This window comes from Urocitellus parryii, assembly GCF_045843805.1.
Source record: "Urocitellus parryii isolate mUroPar1 chromosome 13 unlocalized genomic scaffold, mUroPar1.hap1 SUPER_13_unloc_3, whole genome shotgun sequence".
Classification (NCBI taxonomy): Eukaryota; Metazoa; Chordata; class Mammalia; order Rodentia; family Sciuridae; genus Urocitellus; species Urocitellus parryii.
The window spans coordinates 523,921-543,150 of NW_027551771.1; the positions used below are offsets into that span (position 1 = coordinate 523,921).

A 19,230-nucleotide genomic window follows, 5' to 3' on the forward strand; every position below is an offset into this window, starting at 1 on the left:
CTCATGATATTCTGGGTTTAGTTTTTTCAGTCTTTTTTTTTTAATTTCTTGGCTTTTCAGTTTTGGAAATTTCTATTTTGATATCCCCAAACGTAGAGATTTCTTTCCTCTGCTATATCCAGGCTCCAAATGAACTCTTCTGAGGCATGTTTTCATTTTTGTTCCAATAGTTGGATTTCTGGCATCCTTTTTCCTTCTTTTTGAGAATTCCCTCCTCTCGGATGCACGGCTCCTCTGCTCTTGCATGCTGTCTGCTTGGTCTCTTAGACCATTAATCTGTTAGTCCCAGTGGTTTTCAGTTCCTCATCTGCTCATTCTAACATCCCTGCCGTATTGGAGTCTGTTTCTATGGCTTCCTCTTTCTCTTTTGAATTGTTTTCTGCTGTTTGTTTTATTTTTGTTTTTCCTTGACATTTTTTCCTGATAGCCAGGGGTGATGCATTGGTGCAAGTCATGCTGCCACCAGACCTTTAGTGAATCAAGGGAGATGCAGCCAGGGGGAGGGCCTGTGTGATGCCATCATGAGCCTGGGCCTCCGCACTGTGGCCTCAGCTCCCTCCCCAGCACCCTCAGGCATTTCCCTTTTCCTAAGTAGGCTAAGCTCTGAAATAGATCCCAATAGTTTAGGCTCTGAAAACATTCTTTCTCAAGGGCAGGTCAAGGAGAATAGAATGCTCTGGTGAGTGTTTCCAGGTGATTCTTTCTCCACTTACCCTTCTGGAAGCATGAGGAGATTTTCCTCCAATATCACTGTAAGACACAGGTCAAGCTCCTCACAGCGTAAGGATCCTTCTCTGACTGCAGATCTCAATTCCCACACTTGTCTCCACAGGGACTCCAGCAATTTGTCAATCACTTTTTAGGTTTTCCCACCCAGGCTCTGGGAAGGGGTGATTCTCTGTGTCTGCCTGCTTCTCTCTCCAATAGGGGGGACAGCAGTCTGCTCTGTGACTTCACATCTTTGCTAGATCTAGGAAGAGTCATTGATTTTTCATTTTGTCCAGTTTTTGACTTAGTAAGATGGAGCGGTGACTTCCAAACTCCTTAGCAAGACAGATGGAAGCCACTGGCTCCTGAAAGCTATCACTCTACATGCATTTTTCAAGCTAGTGGAACAATATTTGACAACAGCACCTTTTTTAATTGCTTTAGCTTAATCTTTTCTAAGCAATGCAACCTCCAGAGAGAAGATGACTTTTTCTAGGGAATTTTAGTGATTCCTCTGTCATTAACTAGATTTTGTCATTAGATGCTTCCCTTACCAACTTCACCAAGCCTCCTTCTTCTCATCTTCAAACAATGACAAGATCCTTGCAAGGGTGACCTTGGTTAAGTCCTTTGCTATTTGCCAAGACCACATTACTGCAAGAACCCATTGTGAAGAAGCTGAACCACAGCAAGGGATCCCAGGAAAGCTGCATGACTGATGATCTGGGTGCAGGACCCTTCTCACGTTAGTATGATTGTTTGAACCAGGGAGTTTGGGAGATGGTGAGTTTCTGTTGGTGGGACTTCTGTATTTTATATCTTCAGTGCTTTGCTGATCAACGTGGTTCTAAATTTTTGGAATATTCACATCTTAAACATTCTTTGGCAATCTGCACTAAAGCATTTTTAATTTCTATGTACTTTCATTTGTTTGTTTCCTTCTTTTCTAGGTGTTTGCTGGTCCATTTGGTCACTGTCCAGTTTGACGGGACTTCACAACCTTTTCTCTGCACACTAAATGAGAACTATTTATTTCACATATCTTCTTTCCAGAGAGCTCACTGAAATTTGCTAGGGCAGATTTCTGTAAAAATTTAATTACCTAAGCGGCATTTTACAGCAACCTTCAACAATCAAGCTGTGTTCATTTGTAATAATATCTAAACCAGGAGTGGTTTTATAATGTTAACACAAATCAAATTTCTTTTATTATAAAAATTACATGCTATTGAAGATATAGATACACATACATACATATCTTATTAGTACTTTTAAAAATCTCTTTTTTTGTTCTAAGTTTTTAAAATATGTAAATCACAGAATCAAAGCTTTATATGTCATCATGGTGCATATGAAAAATATGTAATTGTGACAAGTGTTGCAGTCATAGCAGAACATTAAGTTTCACCTATAACCCAACCAAGGTAAGTCATAAATGCAAGGAAGTTTTATTGACAATAAAATTAGCCAATATATCAAGTTGCATGTTTTAACAATGCTGCCAACCGGCAAATCTCTCCCTGGTCTATCCTGATCATGGGCATAAACAGTTGATATCCAGGTCTGAAGGTTATTGACGTACCTGTCATGTTGCAGTACACAAGAAACGGTCCCAGGGGGCCACTGCCATCAGCATCAATATAGTAAAGCCCAGAAGGACTCCCTCGGTGCTTGTGGGCCTCACAGGACTGCTCATACAGCGCTGTAGGAGAACACCACCCATCAGAAGCAGAAGGGATCCCTCAATTGGTTTAATTAGTGTCCAAAGGTTTCCATTTCTGAATTACAGACACACGATACATATTACCTGACATCATTTTTATTAGTTTCTATGACATTATATTTGATTAGGTAGAAGACAGAAAGGTGACATATTATAAATTAAATTTACTTTCACTAACAAAGGAGAAGGACATTAGCAAGTAAAGATGGATTTAAGTGTTGAACATCGTTAGGTGCTAAATAAATATTTGGCATATAGTTCTATTTGAAGAAAAAGGAAAGAGTGTACTGGTGACTAAAATGAAGATTTTCATGGGAATGTGAGGTCACTGGGCAATGTCTAGGGATTGTAGTTTCAATATGTAAATGTTCTCTTGCTTTTGAGCAAGGAAGATGAAGATTCTGAAGCCTAGTGTCAAATATTTGAAGGGGCATTTTAGAGAAATCTGTGAATCTGAATCCTATCTGTTGTGGATTCATGATTCTATTCAAATTCCCTTCCTTACAGAACAGCTTAACTTCTGCCAGCAACCTAATACCTTCCAACAAGTCATGCCACTTCCAACCCCCTCATGGTTTAAAGCTATAAATTCTCTGCCATTTAGTAAAACCTCAGGATACATTTTTCAAGATTGCTTAAATGTGTGTTTTCCTGCACTGCAATTCTAATTAGCTCCCAATCTGCGTTATTTTCTTTGTTCTTGATGAGGTTGACTTATTCTGGGTCCACAGCAAAGCCCAAGGAAGGGGGTGAGAGTTATTCTCTCTCATTTTGCAAAACAGGAGGAAAAAAACTTTGCAAGAGGACATCTTAAATCTAAGCAACCTTAAGGTAAATACAACCAGCTGTCAAATGAGAATGGCCCCACGGTAGATGGTCCAAATCAACAGAGTTATTTAACAAACTTCTTAGATGAAAACACAAATAGGATAGATTGCTTTTCTGTCATTCTTTCCCACTTGTATGTTTATTTAAATGCACAAATTTATAAATGCCTGCTCGGATTCATTCATATTAATGACAATGATTAGACCTACATAGTGAACAAATTAGGAGAATTCTTGTTTTATGTGAACTTCTTGACTTAAACAACAATGTGTACACATATAATTATATGAGTGTCCCAAACAAAAATGACCTGTTTTAACTCTAAGCAGCCTTGTCTCACGGTCCTTGTCTGTGGGCTTGGTGAAATTTCACCTTTGCTTGGTGTACCTGTTTGGAAGCCACAATTATGGAGAACCACAATTAGCAACCATATCATTACATCAGAGTGAAATCTGAATAGCTCCTCTTCAAATTTCTGATATTTTCCCTCAGATTTGCTCTGAGTTACATTTGCAGCAGAGATGGCCGTGGGCTGTCTGCTCCCCTGAGAAGCTCTTGTCTAGATCTTCAAGCTGGGAGCACAGGATTCTCCCTAAGCCTCATTTGCATGCAGAGCGCAGAGTTAATAACACTCCACACCCTGCCTTCCTGATACAGTTTTTATAAAAATCAAATTAAAGAAGTCACAAGGAGTTGCTATAAGTTTCAAGGAGAACCTCAGTGCAAGGGAGTCGAAGTGATGATTTCCTGTCTTACACTGTTTCTTTAAAGACCCAGGGAAGCGCAAATTGTTTGCAAGGAGACGTGGAGAAATGTCAGCGGAGATGCACAGAAAGAAGAGAACTTTAAAAGTTCAAACAACAACAACAACAAAAAAAGGGTGTGTGTGTGAGAGAGAGATTTTCAAGGCTTCTGGCATGTTCTAATCATTAACAAATTAGTGGTCAATAAACTAGTCTGGGCTTTATAAGATAGAGGATGATTCTTCACTAAAGACAGATGACGTCTACTCGGGAGAGGCATTATAGACAAGTTATAGCAAGTCACCTAGAAGTGCTTCCTACAGTGTCCATTAAGAGCACATGCAAAGCTGGTTCAAACAGACCTCTGGGCTCCATCCCAAGAGATTCAGGTCCAATAGGTTTGGGTGAGACCTGAGGTTCTTTATTTGTAACATGTTCCCAGTGACTCTGAAGCTTCTGGTATGAGGCGCACCCTTCAAATGCTGGAGCTAAGGATCTAGAGCCTACTTCCTGAAGTTCAAATCCTCAGGGTGCCTTTAAGTAGCCTGAAGGTCAAGTTACTTGACCTCTCTCTGTCCTCAGTTTGCAATGAGGATAATAAGAGTACTTTATTCTTGAAGCTGCTTTAGGGTTAAATGAGTTAATTCATGCAAATCACTATTTGCATGAGGATAGATATATTTATGTACTCCATAAATGCATACTTTTATAATTATTCACTTATAATTATTATTACCACCAAGGAAAATTACAGTTGTAAGAGACCTTAAAGGTCTGCTAGTTTTTAGCTGATATCTAATTGCCTCTTCTATAATTTCCATCCCGTTATTTTTTATACTTAATTTTATTACATTTAATAATAAATGTTGAAAGCCAGGCAACTGAGTATTTTTCTACTTTTCTTTGATTAAAAGGATTCTCAATTGAAACTACAGCCCCACTCAAGGAAAGGAATGAGTTGTGACATCATGCATTCCTGATTTAATCTAGCTTAATTTTACTCTTTACTTTTATTCTACCATACCTAATTCATCATATTTACCACCTTCTTTTGTGTAAATGACTTAGTACTCCATATTTCTGTACACTGTCTCAACACCCTTGTATTAAATGAGCTTGGGGTTGGGGGCCAGGCTCAGTGGTAGAGTGCTTGCCAGCATGCATGAGGCTCTGGGTTTGATCCCCAACATGGTGAGGGATAACTAATTAATGATAAATTAAAGTGAGGTGGTTTAAATGTAATCTAGAAATTAACCATAATTAAATACTTATTAATTGATAATATTAATAATTAATTAACAATTAATTAATAAAGACTTATTTGAATATGTGATCTCAGAGATGCAGGCACACATAAACAATGAATGAAAAGGAAATGAAGTGACAAAGACACAGAAATGAGGACAATGAGGTGGAAGGCTTACGGGAATGGCAGGTCTCTCCAGTGTAACCCGTGCCCTCACAGTTGCAGGAGAAGGTGTCCCAGGACTGGGCACACGCACCCCCATGTTCACAGAAGCTGGGCAGGCATCTGTAAGGAAACAGATAAGGCTGTATTCTCCTTGGTCAGTCTGCATAAAATGAAAACCCTCTTTACTAAAAATAGATTAATGCAAAAGTACAACATACCCAAGAAAATGCCGTGTTACTAGTGATTTGTCATCAAGATTTTCTGGTCATCATGATACATTTATTTAAATACATTTACTGGCCTATAACTGATCATATGTATCTTTGACAACTTTCAACATGTCATATTTTTTTTTCTGTTGTGACAAAATACTAACTTAATGTGTGGCTGGGAAAATCAATTACAAATATAAAATTTGCCACGCACTATACTACATTGTGGACATTTTTCAAAGAGGATACAGAGAAGGAGGAGAGAGAGAGACAGGAGCACCTTCCATCATAATGCAACATAGCTCCAGGAATCGTGAAGAACATTTAACTTAGGTCCACGTGTGGCCCTTTAGATTTAGAATGGGTGATAAATTAATGGTAGATTTAACAATGTTAAGATCTATCATAGATTCAATGCAATATCTATAAAATTGTCAATGGCTTTAAATTTTTACTTTTAGAAATAGAAAAATTTATCCTAAAGTACATGGGGAGTCTCTGGGGACCCCGAATAGCCAACACAATCATGATAGAGAACACAGTGAAGTTCTCACACTTTCAGAGCTTTCTGTATTCTGTTGCATCCCACTGTAAAGCTGTGAGGCTGTTCCAGCCTACTGGCCTCCAAGTTCTTAGAAGAACTTGGAGAAGGGTGCTGGGTCAACGGGCAAGTTTCTAAGCATAGCGTGGAGATTCCAGGGACAAATGGTGGCCTCCCAGAGGCTGGGTTGGGATCTGCCCCTGCCCACCTTGTCCCATGGCTGAGAATGTTGCACTGTAGGCCCAGAACTTGGAGGCCAAGGATTCGAGGGGAAAAGCAGTGTGTATTGGAAAGGCAGGTGCAGGGGAGCTAGGACCTGGCCCTGCCTGCAGGGGCCCAGAGCAGGAGCTGGAGAGGGGAGGGGAGGAGGGAAGTGAGACCTCCTGCTTGTGGCTGGAGGACCAAGGCCAGGCAGGAAGCTATCATGTGGACACTGGCAGGAGTCTCCAGGGGCTTCGAAGGGATCCTTCGAGGAAACTGAAAGGGTTGTGGAAGAAGAGATCACGGGATTACCTGCCGGTGCCCCCAGCACGGAAGGGGTGGGTCCCAACTTCCCCTTCCAGGGCATGCCCCCAGTGACCTAACTTCCTCCCTCTAGGCCCCACTTCCTGAAGCCATTAACACATCCAAACCGTAGCACTTCACAACAGATAAGATGTGAACAGATCACATCTCGGGTCCTTGACAAGATATCAGTGACTTACAAAAGGAGAAAAATCACACACTTGCATCACAGCTGAGCTGACTGACCTCAGTCCTCACAGTGAGAGCCCTGGGATACCTCCCCGTGAGCCTCTGTTGGCTGAGGGTCCTGCATCTTGCCTGGTGAGCTGGCACCCAAAGAGCAGGTGACCAGCTCCATGGCATGTCTCCAGACACAGGTGACCGGCTCCCAACCACCATCCCCATGACACAGCCTGGTCTCATCCACGCAGTCCTAAGTCTCTGCCAAGAATTCCAACCCCACAGGCAAAAGTAAGAGTTATTGGGACAATTGTTTTGTGATACACTCTTCCTCTTTGACTCGCTGTTTTCCTACAAATCAACAGAAGTTTCAAGGGGGAAATTATTCTTGGTTAAATCAAGTTCTTAAGTAGTGAAAATTTCAATCCATAGAAATTATGTTCTTTTAAAATATCACTATGCTTTGTAAACTGAAACAAGTTTAGGGGGAGAAGACAGTTTTATGGCTAATGTTTAAAGCAGAATGACTAACGAACTACTGATGAAGTAGAAGGCAGTAAGTTTGGACATTCTACAATTTGTATTAACATTTAATTTTTAATCTATAGCATTAACTCTTGGCTTTATTTTATTTTAATTGACATTAAAGCTGTATAGGTTTGTGGGGTACCATGTGATGTTTCCACACTTATAGTTACGTGTCATAATCTGCATTTATTTATTGATGGCACATGCCAAGGGGAAGGCAATAAGGCATTTCATACAGAGAAATATCATTCTTCTAAGTGATTATAACTTTTCAACCAAAAGAGTAATAGAGATAAGGCATAATAACTAGCAGTGTGAATTGTGTGAATGCTTAATTGTTAAAAATTAAAATATTTTTCTTGTAGTCTCCATCTTTCACTGAGTTTGTCATTACACAACTCTCTTCACCAACCTCTGTGGTTAAGTTCCAGAGATTACTTCATATCTGCTCCATGGAAGAGATTTGGTATTTGGTAGCTGACACCACAAATGAAAACAACAGTGACTTGTCCAGACACACTGCCCCTCAGCATGGCCACCCACAAGTGGCATGGTGGCCAGCACTGGGTTGATGACTAAGAGCCCAGTAACATGGGGCCATTTTTAATTAAAATTACTAAGGTATACATACGCCTTTTTATAAAATGCTATCATTCGAAAAACACAGTTTATACAACTAAAAATGAAGGTTTTCAATCCTCACTGTAATATGACTATTTTATTCCCTGCAGAAAGATAGTAGATAAAAAGAGAGAATAAGAGAATGAAATTCACTTTTCCCCCATGCGTCTGCCTTTTTTTCCTTTTAGCTTTGGAGGCACCTGCTGAGATGACCCAGGAGGCCCCTACCTGTCGGTGATGCTGCAGGCGTCTATCTGAAGATCGCTGAAACTCCCCAGCGCCCCCTGCTGTACTGAGATGGGATCCACCACTGTGCCACCAATGGAGATGAGCCTCAGGCACCCCTGAAACCCTCCCAGAGGACTTGCACATCCAGAGCCTGAGCTGTTGTCGGGACAGCCTGCACACAGAGACAAAGACAGGAGGAAATCCACAACGTCACCAAGCTAGTCCACAGCATTTATTCTGAGGACTATAGCTTCCCTGTTTATGGATTCTTGAAGAATGAATTTTGATAGGAGGTGACACATTACATCACTCACTAGATAGGTGAGAAGGACACAAGTCAGAGTTGATCAAATGTCGGATAATACCTGGAATTCAGAAGTTTAAAAAGTCGGGGGGGTGATTAAGATTTTAAATTCATGACAAGGAATTATTGCACATCAAAAAGAAGAGATGTTTGACTTTTAAAATTTCATCGAAGAAGAAATAATAAATTTTGGCATCATGTAGCATTAGTAAGAGAAATTAAAATGAAGGTGAAGTTAAAATAAGTCAAGTCATAGCCCATATTTCATGTAAGAGCCTCTGTATTTGTGAAGTGTGGAAAATGCTACTTAAAAATATAGTTGGATGCTCCTATGTATCTAAACATGTTTAATATCTACCCTGGAGGTGTTTTTGTGTGTTAGAATGTGTGTGCATTTGAGAATATTTTAAAACTAGTTTTATGTTGACTGAACAGAAATATTTAGATTGGCTTTTCTACTAACAGTATTTAGTGCTTTAGTCACATATATAACCAAAGACTACATTCTAGTGTTAACAACTTAGTACAAAAAGAAAAAGGAGACATCTCACTTATAGGGCTCATAATAACAAATAAAAGAACAGTATAGGCTGTTCCATGAGTGAACAGAAATTAAACAGACACTTGATCATTTCCAATATAATAAGTTAAATGTTAAAAGTCTCATCACACCCATCAACTAACGTACAAATGGTGATGCTTATGATATAATTTACCTTGACTGTGTGGGCTTTGTGGAAGAGAAATACTTACATTGATAAGTATGAGCAAGACCACAACTTTGATTTGAATTAGGCAATATTACCCACACATAAATTCAAACATGTAGAAAATTAGTGATCTAAACTCTCCCACCATCTGCTGAGCTACAGGACATAACTTGATAATGGAACTTAGATTCACGTGTTGCCAGATTAAGAGAAGGGATAGAAGTGCACACTACTATTAAAGAAAGGAAAGCATTACAAAGGGACTTGTTGCAGAATCAAATTACAAGGCATTTATCTAAAACAAGAGTCTGCAAATGTTTTCTGTAGGAGGCCAGGTAGTAATGCTTAAGGTTCTGAGGAGCACAATATGATCTCTATCAAATATTCTCCTTGCTTTTTCTTTTCCTTAACAACATTTTAAACATATGAAAAAAATCTTTGCTTTGGCCTATATAATAAGTCATGGGTCTTAGATGTTCTAATTCTGATTCAGTAAATATTTTAACTTGTGAATATGAAATGGGTGCCTCATTTCTTAACAGCATAATGCCAAACAAATCATAAATCAAATTAATAATTTTGGTTGTGTTTCATGAGATTTTAGCTTTTGAAATTTTTTTATTATTTGCCCTATTTTTTAAAAAATAACTTGTTTGTGTTGATTGCACAGCATTATTCTTTTCAAGCTTATGGAATCTAATTTCTTTATTTTTTCCATCATTTAAATATTAGGTATTGCCAGGTGCATGCCTATAATTCCAGCAGCCTGAGAGGCTGAGGCAGGAGGATGATGAGTTCAAATCCAGCCTCAGCAACTCAGCAAGGCCTGAAGCAACTCAGTGAGACCCTGTCTCTAAATAAAACACACACACACAAAAGGGGTGGGGATGTGGCTTAATGGTTCAATCTCTAGTACCTCCCCCCCAAAAAAGTAAATGCCATAGCTCTATGGGTTCTAGATTGATCTGTAACTTGGAATTTATTTCTTTATTTTACCAGTGTGACCAAAGGTACATTTATTTTCTAGCTTTTTATCATGGATTATTTAACATCTGTGCATTACTCAAGAACTATAATTCAAATAAAACCTCAAAGTGTCAAACGTAATTCAACAATTGCTTGAAGAAAAAAGAATTAAAGAATGATTACAGAACATAGGTGGTTTTCATTCATCTGTCTTTGACTTTATGTTATCAATCACTTGTACAATTTCAAAGAACAGGCAATGAAGATTCTTTTTATTGAAATCAAGGAATTAATTCAATCAATGAATGGAATGGAATAAAATCCTCTTAAAGCTTGCAATGCACAATGTTTGAGAAGAATCTGGAGTTGGGCACTGGAGTGCATACCTGTAATCCAGCAACTTGGGAAGCTGAGGCAGGAGAATCACAAGTTCAAGGCCAGCCTCAGAAACTTAGAGACCCTGTCTCAAAAATACAAAATAAAAGAGACTGGGGATGTAGCTTAGGTGGTAGGTGGGAGAACACTCCTGGGCTCAATATTCAGTAGTAGCAATAGTAGTAGTAGTAGTAGTAGTAATAGGATCATGTGGTCTTCAATGTATTAAACTGGGTAATGAACATTAGCTGTACCAGAGGCTGTTTCTATGTTAAGAAATGATCTATTTCTAATTCATGTGCATCAATTCAACTTAGCCACTTCACATTGTAAAAATGGTTAAATCTATTGTTTTCCAAGGTTTACATTCAAATGGGTAAATTCAGTTAAATAGACATGCATAGAGAAAATTCAAAATTTACTAAAAAAAAAACAGACAAGCTCAAGAATATTTATAAAAGTAATTTTTATATAATTTTATAAAAAGATAAAAGCAGAGAGGACAATTGTCTAACAATAGTCAAATTGAAGAGCAGAGGTAATAAATAAGATAGGTATATTCATATAATGGGATAGGTACATTCTTTTGAAAAATATTAAATATTTTCTAAATATTTTTGTAATGATCTTGGTAAAAATAAATACTATTATGACATAAATAAAAGTAACAAGCATGTATTACATTAGCACATATATATTTATAGAAATGTGCTCTTGAATGCCTGAGCATTATTCTAACTCACAGGCAGAATGTTAAACTGTAAGTGGTGATACAATATTCACTGTTTGACAAATAATCTCCTGTAGTTAATTTTATTTGATATCATAAAGAGTTTGGATGGCATTTTCCCTCCTACCTGTCAGAGCTTCATAAACCCTTACTTTTAAAGTGATAGTTCTTGGCTTTATTGACTATTTGCAAAATAATTTGCCCCTTAGGGTTGTTATAAAATCTATCACATGAAGCAACATCCTAAAGCAACTTTGATCAGATGTGCACTCCTCAGAATGGAAGGGAAGAGAAAAACCAGAGCTTCACAGGTGGACAGCGTCCTGCACTCTCACTGAAGGTGCTCACAGGATGGTCCACGTTGGAACTATGGTATGAATGATATATGGGCTTGCTGTCAATTTTAAGGATGAATTTTCCTTTCATATTGCATTCTCTCCATCAAAACAACTCCAGGAAGAAAGTGGCAAGATGTGAAGCTGTCCTGATGCCATCAGCAGCCGGATCACTGATTGGCAAGTACGTCTTACTATTGGCAATTTGAATGACATGAGGACCTTCCATGTGAACATCCCAAAGATGAAGATTTATCACACCTTCCTTAGCCTCCCTTCTCTGAGCTCCCTCTCCAAGGCTGTGATGTTTTCTCGCTGCACTCAAAGAGCCGGCAGATATTCTGCTTAGGAAAGGCTGCCATGTTCCTTGATTTAGTAAAACGTTTCCCTTTTTATTCCTTGGCAATAAAGGAAAGTTGCAATCACTGGTAAAGTTAAACTATTAGTCACTTTGGACAAAACAAGCTTTTCATTTATCAGATGAAAGAAATACCTAAGATATTCTAGAGAAGCCAAGGCTCTGGGAAACATATGTACCATGCAATAAAACAGGAAAAAAAATAATCATGATCATTTATCATGTGACTGTCCTATGGAGCAGCATGATGAAGGGAAGCTCCATAAAGGGTGGCCTGTTTAAAATTGTCCCCACACATGACCCTTTAATGAAGCTTATCTGGTAGACATGCATTTCAGTTCATAATTCCCAATATCTTTTCATCATCCCCATTAAAAACAAAGAAAGCCAGCATGGTGACTGTAGTTAATAATGCTGTATTATTTACTGGGAAGTTGATGAGAACAGATTTTAAGTGTCCTTAGTCCTCTTCCCACACACAAGTGGTAACTGAGAGTAGTAGGATGGATGTGTTAATTAATCTGACAGTGGTAATCCGTACATGATGTATATTTATATTATGTGTACCTTACACACACACATGTGTGTGTGTATAATTTTTGCTAAATATTTTTTAAAAGAATTTAAAAGTCAAGGGGCTCCTAGCAGAGTGGCAGCAGCAGGGTACTGAGACCTGAATCGGACCTCCATAGGCCAGCTGCACAGTAGTGTGCTGGGGCCCAGGAGGAAGCAGCAAGTATCTCTAGCTCTTTGGATGTTCTCCCTCTGTGTTTCTCTGTGTTCTCATTTCCCTGTTTTATTTTGGCTCTAGGGATGGAACCCAGGGCCACTTAACCACTGAAATATGTCCCCAGCCCTTTTTATCTTTTATTTTATTTTAAGTTGCTTAGGGCCTCATTAAATCTCTGAGGCTGGCCTCAAACATGCAATCCTCCTGCCTCAACCTCCCAAATTGCTGGACTATAGATGTGTACCACCCTGCCTGGCTATCCCCATTGCTTTGAAAAATAAGGACACCTATCATATTAGATTGGAGGTCATTTTAATGACCTCATTTGTTTAAATTTAAGTTTTTAAAAATCAATTGTACTTTTTATTGTTATGTAAATTTGTTCATATCTATGAACTTCAATATGACATTTCAATTCATGTATACACTGAGTAATGAATGATCAACTCAGGATAAATAGCATGTCCATCACCATAAATTTTTATCATTTCTTCTGGGTGAGTACATTTAAAATCTCCTCTCTATTTTGAGATATGCAATGCACCCATTGACTATGCTCATCCTTGCCCCCAGGCTCCAGTCACCATTATTCTACTCTCAACTTCTATGAGATTTGCTGTTTTAGGTTCACAAGAAAGTGAGATCATGCAGTGTTTGTCTTTCTGTGCCTTGCTTATTTAACATAATGTGCTCCAAGTTCATCCATGCCATAGGAAATACCAGATTTCACGATTTTTTGCACCTGAACATTATTCCATTGTGTTTATATACAATTTTAAAAAAATCATTTATCTGCAGATGGACAACTGGGTGGATTCCAGATCCTGGCTGTTGGGAACAGTGTGTGACACCCTTGTGAGTGCAGGTGTCTCTGACACACAGATGGCATTTCCTTTGGCTATAAGCCCAGGAGCTGGGTCATAGGTAGCTCCGGTTCTAGTCTCTTGAGGAATGGCCACACTGTCTTCCCTACTGGCTGTGCTAATTTACATTCCCACCAACAGAGCATGACTTGCTCCACCCTCACCAGGGAAGACCTATTTCCAGATACTGTCATAGTCTGAGCTCCCTGTGAATCTGAGGGAGGGACAAGCCAACCCATCTCATCACCTCTGAAGAAAATAGGATTTTACCTGTGCACATGCCCACTTGGGTTGTGGTTGCTGCGTATCTATTTCAAACGGTTACTGACACTTCCTATATGTTTGGATCAAAGGTTCAGCCTCACCATTTCTAACACTTTGTCTGCTCTATGGCTCATGCTCATGTTCTTATGTTAGCTCTGAGGACACCCATCATTTAAATAAAACAGAACAAAACCATTGTTCTGACATTTTAACTTTCTGTTGAAAGACTGAGGAGTTGTAGGAATGAGATCCAGTTTCCTTACTGGTCAGCAGGGGCCTCTTGGATCCTTCTGGCTGTCTGTTTTCTTAGTCACATTGCTGGACCCATCTTCTAAACCAGCAACAGCACAGACGTCTATTTCTAATCTGCCTGACTCTTCTGTCACACCTCCCTTGGGCTTCTCTGCCACCAACCAGAGTAAAATCCCCAAGTGCTCTTAAGATTCCATTGAGCCTGCCTGGAGAATTCAGGGCAATGTGCCCATGTCAAGGTCTGTAACCTCAATTACATCTGCAAAGTCTTTTCCACCATGTAACATGTTCATGGCTTCCAGGGATAAGGGCAGCTCTGGGGGGAGCTTTGCCCACCCAAGATGTTCACACATTCCTTCATGAAATGCCGTTGGCTTTCATGTAGTTGTCTATTGAGACACATCAAATCTTTCTGAAGGAAATGGGAACGGGTATGAGCACACGTTCTCAGAAAGTGTCCCATTTCACATTTCCTATTGTCTGTTTGGTGGATTCTCTCTGGACCTTTTCCATCTGGGCTAACAGTTGTGCAAACAAAGCCACTTGGATCACAATTCTGTCATCTGCTCTCATTATACATATTTTTGTCCTCATCTTCACAGAGTATCCCTGAACAGTTTGTTGTTCATCTGCACTTGGTTGGAAAATTTTTTTATTAGAGATAATTATTTGAAAATATCACATCTTTTGAGAGCAGACGTAAGGGGTATCTTGTAACTCATACTTGGAAATCTTAAATTTAGCCTCATCCTCAACATGCAAAACTCCTCAGATGGCTAACAATCTTGGACCACCATTCCTAAAGCTAACTGAGCATGGTCCCAAAGTTTGGCATGTGTAGCGGCATTTTCTATTTATTTATTTAGAGGGCTCCTTATATTATCATCCATTCAAGATCAATCAAGATGCTAATTCCTTGATGTCTTGAAACTGAAACTCCTTTTGTTTACCCAGAGAAGTGGAACATCTAACTATAGATACATATGTACAACTGTTAAGAGGTAAATTGAGGAAAAGTAAAATGCGAAGTGTTTTATTTGAGCTAAGAGCAATTTTCGAGTGAGGCAGCTATAAAAGGGAGTTGATTCTGCCATGAGGGTGGAATGGGAAGGCTTTGTCCTCAAACATGGAAGTGAGCATCTGCTTTCTGTACACACACACACACACACACAGGCACACCGATTGTTTGGTTATACAACTGCCTATTTGGTATACCGTGCTGGAAAATCCCTGTGGATATAAGTTTGTTGGTGGCTTCTGATCTATTAACATCAGTTTTGAATTTTTGAAAGACAGGCATTTACAAGAAATAAACCAAGTTAAATTTTGCCTTATGTTTGCAAATCAAACACGGTTAAGGTCACTTATGAAGCCTAACTAGCTTTGTTTGCTCAGGGATTTTTCTAAGTTATTTAAATTTACTGTAACAGTATAAATATACACTCTGTGGCACAAAACAGCTTAGTGAAGTCTTTGAATATATGTGGTTATTTGTTTGAAAATGTACATGTTCAATGTGAAACACACACACACACACACACAGATGGATTAGAAGGCAATTGTGGAATGTATGCAAAAGAGTTTTTCTACTAGGTCTATATTTCTGAGTACATATGATTCTTCATTTTGTAGGAAAGGAGGGATGGGTGATGGGTGAGGTATAGCTCAGTGGTAGGATGCTCACCTAATATGAACAAGCCTTGGGGTTTGATCCCCAGAACCTCAAAATTAAAAAGGGAAAGAAAAAGAAAGGAGGGTGATGTAGTTCTGTGAAGCACTCCAGTGAGAACCACACATGGTTGCATTAGTTAAGTGGCCCTGGGTGTTGGGGTATCCACTAACTGTATGGTGAGAAGTGCGTCCACATTTCCCTGGAATCTCCTCCTGGGTTGAAAGCTCTCTTACTCCAGAATGAGTTTTCTTTCCCATAGTTTCTTTTCCCATAGGTGGTGTCACTGTGACATGGGGACAGTCCTGCCATGCACGGGTATCTGTGCTCCTTTGTGTGGCTCCCTCACCTGTTTCTCTTCCCTTGGCGTTACGGGTATACTAGCCTAATCTGGAAGGCACATCACATCTCACAGAAGCATCTAGGATCCATGATATCGCTGTTTCTTTTAATAAAAAAACATTTTATAAAAAAGCAAACTTTCCTTCCTAATAATAGATCTGTGCTGTCCATCGGATGCCTAAATCAGTTCAGATGGCGACACTGAACACCACCAACTGAGGCTATTTAAGGTCCCACAGTTCTGGAGAGGGGCAAGTCCAAGATGAGGGCGATGGGAGACGTGGTGTGCAGAGGGCCTGCTTTATAGTTCACAGGTGGCCACCCTCCTGATGGGTCCTCACAGAGCCAAAAGAGGGCAAGAGAAGTTTCTGGGTCCTTTTATGAGGGATCCCAATCCCATTCTTGAGTTTCCATCCTTATGACTTAATTATCCTCCCAAAGTTAAGATTTTACCATATGGATTTAGGGAGGATATAAATATCTGGCCCTTTGCACCAATTGCACTATGGCTACATTTAGTATACTTGTGTCCTATTTCTTCATTTTTATTTATTATTTCTGATGCTCAAAAAATTCTTTACAATATATTTTATACTTCCTATTACTCCCTTCATATTAAAAAATATCTATTTATCCATTTATATACTGAGCTGTAAAAATGATTAATTAATATGAGTTGAAGTATATGTATCATAAGATTTTAAGTAAGCCAATGACTTTGGTCAATATGATTTATTTGATTTTTTAATATTTATTTTTTTAGTTGTAGTTGGACACAATACCTTTATTTTATTTATTTATTTTTATGTGGTGCTGAGGATAGAAACCAGGGCTTTGCACATGCTAGCTGAGTGCTCTACCACTGAGCCACACCCCAGCCTGATTTATTTGATTTTTAAAAGCTGTTAGAAGTCTAAAATCATCTGTTGTAGAGAATTTGCTTATGACATTTGCTGTCTGAAAAAAATTCCACTTGTTTCCAGTTTAATGTGTGTAGCTAGCATGTATTTTATTTTAACATTATGTGAAATTATGAGGTCATTGAAACAGTAAGTAAAATTACTAGAAGGATTGCTTTTTGTATCAGTAAGATTAAAAAATTAAACTTTTTAGATATGTTATAGAAGGAGAGAGATCATTTCTTAATATGAACTGATTTAAATTGACAAGAGACCCTGGATGCAGGCAGGGCAGCAAAGATAAAGATGGTTCCACTGTCCCCTGTAGTTGACCTGCCTTCACTTAGCTCCAAAATAATAGGTGTTGCTGGAACCAGTCAGCCCCATCACCAGAGGTTGGAGAGCCATGTCACTGTCCACCACCACACTCAGGTGGTTCTATTTGGCAGACAGGGACACAGAGTGCCATTGCCTGTCATTGAGCCCAGCACCTGGAGGGAAGGTCGGTGAAAGGCAAGGATGAATTATAAACTTTGTAAACACTTGAAAACAATTTTTCAGACCACTGAATCAGTCCAGAGAGAGCAGTATTTACATGTTGATGTATCACGGGCAAAAGGAAAAATTAGCCACCTTTCTTTAATGAAAGGATTTCATTTATTTTGACCAGAGCACACAGGTGAAAAATATTACTCCTTCTAAGGAGTCACTTAATAAATTCTGATAATGTGCTTAAAGTAGCACCTTGAATTTAATGATCAGACATACATGCCCAAAGTCTTTACCCATGGGATTCAAAATGCAGTTTATAAGGTTCAGTCTTCAAAGGGAATATTTACTTGCTTCACTAAATCTAATAAAAATATTCTCAAAGAATCAGGAGATAGTTGTTGAAATTAAGTCAATAATAATTGTAGCCAGGTGTGGTGGCACATGCCTACAATCCCAGTGACTCAGGAGGCTGAGGCAGGAGAATCACAAGTTCAAGACCAGTTTTAGCAACCTAGCAAGGCCATAAGCAACTTAGTGAGAACCTGTCTCAAAATAAAAAAATAAAAATAAAAATAAAAGGATTGGGGATGTGGCTCAGTGGTGGTTTGATGGCCCTAAATTTAATCGCTGGTACAAAAAAAAAAAAAAGAAAAGTAAAGAAAAACTGTAAAAGTCTTGAATGGGAAAAAAGGTCATTAAGCACCCACTATAGTGCATCCATCAAGGTCAACCTGCTTTCACTGTTTGAGGGATTTCAGAATAGTTGAGCAAAACTGGTGGCAATGCAAAATGATTTTTTGTCCACAGAAATGCAAATTATTGTGCCTGTGAGATACAATAATTAGTTATTGCTGAAGTTGTATCTGTTTGTAAACTCATTTTGTCATTCCTTGTCAACCAGTATGCATGGTACTTGAAACTCTCCTTTGAACTGATTGGTTCATCTTACTGGTTTCCTTGTAACTAATGAGCTAAATAAAATCTTTTTTAAATTTATTTTTATTTTTAGTTGTCAATGGACCTTTCATTTTACTTATTTATATGTAATGCTGAGAATCGAACCCAGTGCCTCACACAAGCTAGGGAAGCACTCAACTACTGAGCCACAACCCCAGCTAAAATCTTTAACATATGTCCCTGTGTTCTCTGAATGAGAGCATTACAATTGCAGACACCATTGTACCTTCTTTTATTTAATATTTGATTTAAAATGCTTAGGAAGTCACTAGAGGTATACCTTACATGTAAGTACACCATTTTTATATATTTACATTTATATCCGTATTATTATATCATATTATTTTGAAATAATATGATAGCATGATAAATTATTTGATGACAACTTTAAGCACTAAGTATTTATAATCACTAGAGTTAGTCTATTATTTTCTTTCATTAAGTAATATGTCAAAGATATGTGCCAATAAATGGATTAAAAGTGAAATTAGCCTATTATGTGAATACTTCATTGGTGTTTCAAAATTAGGCAAAAATCTTAAGGAGTCAAATCTATTAACCTCTAGGTTATTAGGAATTTTTGTAATACATTTAACATTTTAGATGATGATCTTAGGAAGCCTGCTAATTATTAAAATGGTTCTTGCTCATTTTATTTCCTTGCCACAAATACTTTTTTTAAAAAAAAGTTAATATATTATTAGCATTTCAAATGTAGTGTGGTTCTTATATTTTAAAGATTAATGTTAATATTCCA

General features: G+C 38.4%; 1 pseudogene; it reads right to left on the reverse strand.

Moving 5' to 3' along the window:
- Positions 1–19,230, reverse strand: part of LOC144251427 (contactin-associated protein-like 3) — a 191,908-nt pseudogene that overhangs the window by 92,900 nt on the left and 79,778 nt on the right.